This window comes from Callionymus lyra, chromosome 1, assembly GCF_982586985.1.
Source record: "Callionymus lyra chromosome 1, fCalLyr1.hap1.1, whole genome shotgun sequence".
Classification (NCBI taxonomy): domain Eukaryota; kingdom Metazoa; phylum Chordata; class Actinopteri; order Syngnathiformes; family Callionymidae; genus Callionymus; species Callionymus lyra.
The window spans coordinates 36,367,234-36,373,938 of record NC_141818.1 but is presented as its reverse complement, the minus strand read 5'-3'; positions in this window follow the sequence as shown (position 1 = coordinate 36,373,938).

Here is a 6,705-nt window from a genome sequence, read left to right as displayed (position 1 = left end):
GTGTGCGAAACACTTGGACTGCACTTGATCTTTATTCATGTCAAAAAGTATAAAAAACATGAAACAGTTTTGCCAGGGGCCACATTTTATATGGTGGTTAGATAGAACTTTATTGAATTTTTTTTTTTTTTCCAAATTATCCACAGCAAATACAGCAATTTTTCATAAAATTGGAGCGAAAGTATCTGAATGTTCTGTTCTATGTTAGTCTTTGTATCCTTTGTCTTTGTTTATTTTCCTTTGATCTATGTTCTTTATCTTTAGCTTTAGACTTAGATTGTATCATCTTGTTCTTTCTCTTTATTTCTCTTTGCTCTTGTTTAATTTTTTGATTTATTTTTTATGGAAAATTGCTGTATTTTCTGTGGCTATTGGAAAAAAAACAATTTCAATAAAGTTTTACCTTACCTTACCTTAAAATAATCAAAATAAAATAAGAACAAGAACAAAGGGAAATAAAAATAGCAAAGGATACAAAGATTAACATTGAACAGATGTCAAGATATTTTCGTTTTTTGGGGGGGGGGTTATTGTAAGATAAAACAAAAGTAGCAAACAGTTTAAAAGCCGAGTGATTAAAAATTAACCTAAATATGCTCTTGAGGATCAGAAATTTGTATCAAATGATTATTTTTTGAATCACTTGTTTTGAGTGTCAAAATACCAGTGTTGTGAAACAATTTCACTGGAAAAATGTCCACTCATAACTCTCGAGAGTCGACGTAAAGAACATATTTAAAAATAATTACTGAAGGCGTCAAAAGAGAGTTTGAACTTGACGTTTTTTTTCATGAAAATGTCAAAACGTCTTTGTTACTGAAGCCAACAGACATGATTGTGGTTAAATACATTTGTCTTTTTATGTATTTTATGTATATACAAGACAAACATAATTCATGATTTTATACTTAAATAATTATGCTAATGATTGAACTTAAAAACATTTGGACCACACTTGATCGGTATTCAAGCTGATGTCAAAAGTATAAAAACATTAAACAGTTTTGCCAGGGGCCACATTTTATATGGTGGTTATTGTGAGGGGCCATTAAGCTAAAACTAAAGTAGCAAACAGTTTTAAAAGCTGAGCGATTAAAAATTAACCTAAATATGCAAGAAAAATAATATTTTATTCTATTTAGCTGATCTTAAACCATTTCTTTTTTCAAATGTTTTATCACTTAAAAGTGATTTTCTACTCACCCTCGTGTCGACTAAGGATTGGGATTATTATCAGAGTCACCTGTTATAGGCAGGAATGTTCATTTTTATGTAGCGACTGGAGCTAAATGGCTTCATCTTCCTCCAAAAATACACACTTAAATACATCCAAATACCTCCAAATTGATCGTCTGTAATGTCCATCTTGTGTTGAAGCCTGGACAAGAGGAATTTTTAAGAAAAATTTAAACGAGTCTGTATTTTAAGATTGTTTTTTTTTTAGCGGAGGCTGCTACGTTAGCTGCTAGCCCAACATCCTACACAGACAGGAAGTAACTTCACCTGCAGTAATGACAGTAGACTGGAAGTCTCACAACTAGAATTTGGGTAAACTAACTCTTTAAATATTCTTAGATGGCATTCAATTCTCAAAAACATAACGATAAAATATGTAAAATCACAATATTTGTCAACCTTTAACGATTCCTTTTAACCAACATTTTCATGACAAATAATTTAATTTTAATTATATTTAATTTATTTATTCATAAAAACACCACCTACATGTTCTAGCTATTTCAGACTCCCTGTTACTCTAGGTGATATACACAGTCAAGCAAGTTCTCATTATTCGATTTGATTTATTTGCTATTTATGGAAGTATGATGAGTAAGAAACTGTAAGATTATTTTACTTGATGTTTATGTGGATATAAAACACACTTTTAGTTGGAGACTTTAAATATTGACAGTAAAATAAATATTTTTTCTATTATTTTCTATTTAAATTGTGCAGTTGCGATGTTTAAATGCAACAAAAAGTGACTCATACTAAAAATGTAATTTGAATGAAATACCTTACTTTAGGTGTCAAACACAAACTTAATTCCGACCTGTAAGAGAAACATAAACCACCTTTTTTAAAAATTAATTTTAAATTATATTTTGTCTTTAATCGAGTATTTCTCAACTTAAACAATTAAAACCAATGATTTCAAAAATGAATGCAGCACCTGAAGAAGAGCAAATTGATGTTTCACAGTATCAACTGAACCCAGAAAACTAGAAAAAAGGTGCCGATGACATTGAGTTGATGCTGAACCACAGACATGTATCTTGCTTATTTTAGACACTAATACTTAAAGGGGAAACACAATGTTTAATAAATACAACACACACTACTGGCACCTTAGATGATTCAAAACCACCAGAAAATAGAAGCGATGATTTGACGTGTATTTGTGACACGAGGCATGATTTGATGTTTTCGTGAGCTCCGTTACAGATAACAACCACTGGCCACTTCCCCTCCAGGCGAACGTACACGACGTGGGATGCGCTCGAGTCACGATGATGAAACTCTTGAAAACATTAAAATAGATTTCTTGATAACAGCTCATTTGATGTGAGGATCTCTGTTGAATGGGATCATTAACAAAACACTTTAAGTTGATTCGACATCCCTGCAGAGTTTTAAACGTCCCGGTGATGAATGCGGAATCCTTCCAGCTCAGTCTATCTAAGAGCAGGAAGGGCTGTTGGAGCGTCCGAGAGAAGACGGATCCCGCCATAAATATCCACCGAGCGATCGTAAGTCATCGACTATCCATTATGGTTTAGTAACATAACTAAACTATTAGGAGTGATGTACAGTAGTTTATCAATATCTCATCTCCCATTTCTGAGCAGATAATGACTCATGCAGGACGAGAAAGTGCCGCTCCGCCATTAGACGCCTATTTCTGCCATTTAGCGTATGAAGAGTCGATATTACACAGGAATCCATCAGGTTTTGGGTCAGCGGCAGATCCAGGGAACCAGGAAACGTCACCTCGTGGTTTGAGTTCAGAACTCAACACGTAACATTGACAGGACAAATGTGACTCAAGCAAGAGAAAATCAGCTTTTTTTATTTGGATAATAACAGGGGGCCTAAGCCTGTCCCAGCTACCTAGGGGGGGAAAGAGAGGACACACTGGATGTAAATGATTCAACCCGAAACATGCGGCTACACTGGATATTAACCCTCATCTGATCTCAGGGTCAAGTGGAACCCAAGGGCCTGAAAACAAATGTGTTTGTGGTATCCCTTGTGTTGCCACTTCGTGAAGACGAACAGTCAGGTCACCTTGAACCAGACGTAACACAAAGATTAAGGGTATAAGAACATATCGATACACTTAAATACTGCAAAACACTGTATCCATATTCAACAGTACTATTACAATTTTGGCTTATAAATATCTTTTTTTATTTTGGTCACTAAACGTTTATTGTTTCTATTTGAATAAAGTGTGTCTAAAATAAAATCATTTATTTTTTAACAATTATTATGAAAATATTCACTGTTTTTTTTTTTAAAGATTTTGTCTCAATTAAACTTCCGGCCACTAAATAGCAGCAGTCATAACATCCTCTTTAGCTAAAGGACCAATGAAATCCCGTCAGATCCTGGCAATGACTGAGGACGAGAGGATACACTCGACTCCATCAGCTTTTAAAGCTCATGTTTGGACATACTTTGGTTTCAAAACAAATGAAAGGAGTTACGACTTTGTCAAAGGTCATGTGGTCTGGAAATACTGCAACACCAGAGTCAAGTACTCGACAATACTACAACTACATCCCTTGTTACTACGGTGTCGCAATGTATCGTATTGTTGCCTCTGTATCGTTTGTGACTGAGAATGACTCACCACTGGTGCAGGTGAGAAATGTTTTCGGACTGTGGGAGGAAATCAGAGATCCCAGACACATACTATCTCAATTCATTTCAATCTCTGGTGAGCTTCAGGAGCCCAGTAACGGAGCCTCTGATTGGCCAGTATCCATAATGTAGGACTGAAGAGCCAATCAGAGACAGAGTTACAAAACAAATATTGGACGCTTGCAATTTTACTAGCTCACGTAAATCCATTTAAATGAAAGACGTCCTTCCACGCGTGAGTGAACCCTGCGCTGACGTCAACTGACCTTGGGAGCGTCCATTCGAAGGACAGTCGTCCAGCCACGAAGCAGACACTCGCGGCAGAAGCCAGTGCGGAAGCTCAGATGATGATTCACGGAACGGTGTTGCAACCGTCGGAGCTTCCTCTTTCACTCGAAAGCTGCTGTGAGCTGATAATGTATCAGCCTTGCAGATCTGTCATGTAGGATGAATGTACAGTCTTGGCCTCAAACTGACCCGTCACTTAATGCAGAAACGCTACTTTTATTTGCAAAAAAAGCGGACGAAGAAAAGGTTTGCAGAAGCCTCGCTAAAGTATCAGCAAGTACTGGCACGAGTATCGGCAGAATCCTTAACAAAACGACACAATACGACGATACTAAATGAACACAAAAGGTATTACAGGTATTATGACTCTCATGAAATTGTGTTTTCAGTCGTGGAATCTTGTTTTATCTTAATCATCATTGCGTTTCTTATTCTTCGCAAAACAAATCTCATCCCTACATCTTTAGTTTTACCAGAGCCCGAGCTGGGGTGTAAGGCTGGATCAGATCAGTGATGTAAGGAGGAGCCTGACCATGAATAGATCTGAAAGTAAGAACCAGAATTTTAAAGTTGATCCTGAAAGAAACTGGAAGCCAGTGAAGAGTTTTAAGGATCGGAGAAATGTTCTCAGTATTATCTTGATCTTTAAAGTATGTACTTTTTTGAGTATTGTTTTGATTGTCTAAGCGCTTTGTGACCCTGGTCTCGAAAAGCGCTATATAAATAAATATTACTTACTTACTTACTTACTTACTTACATTCCTCTCTCTTTGAGCTTGATGGAGTCTACTGACTCCTTCAAGAAACATCTTAAGAGGTTTTTATTTGTTCAGGCTTTTCCTTGATTTTCTGGAACTCCTGTTGTGTTATCAGTTTTATCTTGATCTTTAAAGTATATACTTTATTGAATATTGTTTTGATTGTTTAAGCGCTTTGTGACCCTGGTCTGGAAAAGCGCTATATAATAACAAATGACTTACTTACTTACTTACATTTTGTTATCGTCTGTTTGTTTGACATCTAAATATTTCAAAGTCATCAAAGGTCATGAAATTAACCATCTCTATATCTTGTGTTTGGTGGTGTCCCTGCATCACCTGGCAGATCTCCAGAAACAAAGGTCAGCGAGTGGCTTTGATTGACTGGGGATGACAGGTGGCATCTGTACGACCTCCGCACAGAAACACCATGTTGTCGTCGGACGAGACGAGTAAAAAAAAAAAAAAAAGAAGCAAAATTGAAGCGAAGTTCAGTCAAAAGGCAACAGACTTATAATGAGAGGCAAATGAAAGTCTCTCACGGAACGGCTAATCTTAGCGGACAGCGGCGGGAGCAGGCGAAGAATAACCTTTTGGAAATAAAAGAGGGATTACCCCGACACTTCAGCGGTGCCGGAGAAAAGGAGGAAAAAAGAAAAAAAACTCGCACAAATAAACAGCCTGAGTGCACTAAGAGCATATGGGCCTCAATTTAATCAAGGGACGCTGGGGTGTGTTCGTTTAAGGAAAATAAACTAATCCTACAACGGCTCCAAATTGTTCAATTATAATGAGGAGAGGGTTCTGTTCGCACACCATCACTTCCCCTCCATCGTTTCCACGCCGCCATTATGCACCTGTGAGTTGCCTGAACACACCCGGGGGCCAATCTCAGCCTCGCACAAAAGTGGCATCTGTTAATCCAAACCGCGGCAGCCGAGAGCAAAAAAAAATATCCATAAAGTGGTTTGTGTCGTAAAACATGGGAGTTAAACTCAATCACACAAGTGGCCAAATTTTTTTTTTTCACAGACAAGTTTTCGGGGCCAAATAAATTGCATATTTGTCCAACAGGAAGCATGAGTCTGATTGTTTTTTTCGTTTCCTGGAGGCTCGACTGATCTCAATTATCGGCGTGTCTTTCCGTCGTCAACAAACACTCAAGCCGAGTTGGTTCAACAAACATATTTTCATCGACATGAACATTAATCTGCTTTGGTTTTAAGACCACCATCCTGCTGGCCCCGGGGACTTGAGTCTGAAGTATCACTATTACTTGAGTATTAACTATTTTTAATAAACATTTACCAAATGATTTTTTTATTGGGTTTCATAATTTATTTATAATTTAAAATTTAATTTAAAATAAATATGTATTCAATATTTAATAAATTCACCCCTTTGTTTATTATTTCTGTATTATATTTAATAAACATTTTTTATATTACAGATTTATTTAATCCCCATTTTACTCCACCACTAGTAAAATAGCTTAAAATAAATGTAATTTTTTTAATCTATTTTTTAAAATGTATTTTAATTGTTAAATTATTTGAATTAACATATCTTTTCACAAACCAACCCCATGCATGATTAATTTCAACTACCTTATTGTATTTTATTACAATTATTTTCCAAAAAATATACATTTCTTGCTTTAGTTTCTCACCATAAAAACGACCCTAAAAATCATACATATCTATTATTTCTTTAAACCCTTTATTAATTTTTTTTAATCATAATTTTAATGAATATAAAATGTAATTGAAGATCAATAATGAAAACAGAAACG